This window comes from Arachis hypogaea, chromosome 12 (genome assembly GCF_003086295.3).
Source record: "Arachis hypogaea cultivar Tifrunner chromosome 12, arahy.Tifrunner.gnm2.J5K5, whole genome shotgun sequence".
Taxonomy (NCBI): Eukaryota; Viridiplantae; Streptophyta; class Magnoliopsida; order Fabales; family Fabaceae; genus Arachis; species Arachis hypogaea.
Genome location: NC_092047.1, coordinates 76,446,696 through 76,447,604, shown reverse-complemented (window position 1 = coordinate 76,447,604; position 909 = coordinate 76,446,696). Strand labels below are relative to the sequence as shown.

Genomic DNA, 909 nt, shown 5'->3' with positions numbered 1-909 from the left:
GGGCTTTTGATCCTTCCATGAGAAATTTGGATGATTTCTCCATGTTGAGTTATAGGTGTTTCCATAAGGTTCACCTAAGTAATTTACCTCTGCTATTGCAGGGTTCTCAGGATCATAGGCTTCTTCTTCAGAAGATGCCTCTTGAGTACTGTTGGATGCAGCTTGCATTCCATTCAGACTCTGAGAAATCATATTTACTTGCTGAGTCAATATTTTATTCTGAGCCAATATGGCATTCAGAGTATCAACTTCAAGAACTCCCTTCTTCATAGGCGTCCCATTAATCACAGGATTCCTTTCAGAAGTGTACATGAACTGGTTATTAGCAACCATGTCAATGAGTTCTTGAGCTTCTGCAGGCGTTTTCTTTAGGTGAATGGATCCACCTGCAGAAGTGTCCAGTGACATCTTTGATAGCTCAGATAAACCATCATAGAATATATCCAGGATAGTCCATTCTGAAAGCATGTTAGAAGGACACTTTTTGGTCAACTGTTTGTATCTTTCCCAAGCTTCATAGAGGGATTCACCTTCTTTCTGTCTGAAGGTTTGAACATCAGCTCTAAGCTTGCTCAGCTTTTGAGGAGGAAAGTACTTGGCTAAGAAAGCCGTGACCAGCTTATCCCAAGAGTTCAGGCTGTCTTTGGGTTGGGAATCCAACCATAATCTAGCTCTGTCTCTTACAGCAAAAGGGAAAAGCATGAGCCTGTAGACTTCAGGATCTACTCCATTAGTCTTAACAGTATCACATATCTGCAAGAATTCAGTTAAGAACTGAAAAGGATCTTCAGATGGAAGTCCATGAAACTTGCAGTTCTGCTGCATCAGAGAAACTAATTGAGGTTTCAGCTCAAAGTTGTTTGCTCCAATGGCAGGAATGGAGATGCTTCTTCCATGTAAATTGGAATT

General features: G+C 40.9%; 1 non-coding gene across 1 annotated transcript; it reads left to right on the top strand.

Moving 5' to 3' along the window:
• Positions 1-462: 462 nt before the first annotated feature.
• LOC112730751 (small nucleolar RNA R71) lies at positions 463-570 on the top strand. Its single transcript, XR_003166563.1, has one exon. It is a non-coding gene; the product is annotated as a small nucleolar RNA R71 (small nucleolar RNA).
• Positions 571-909: the final 339 nt, after the last annotated feature.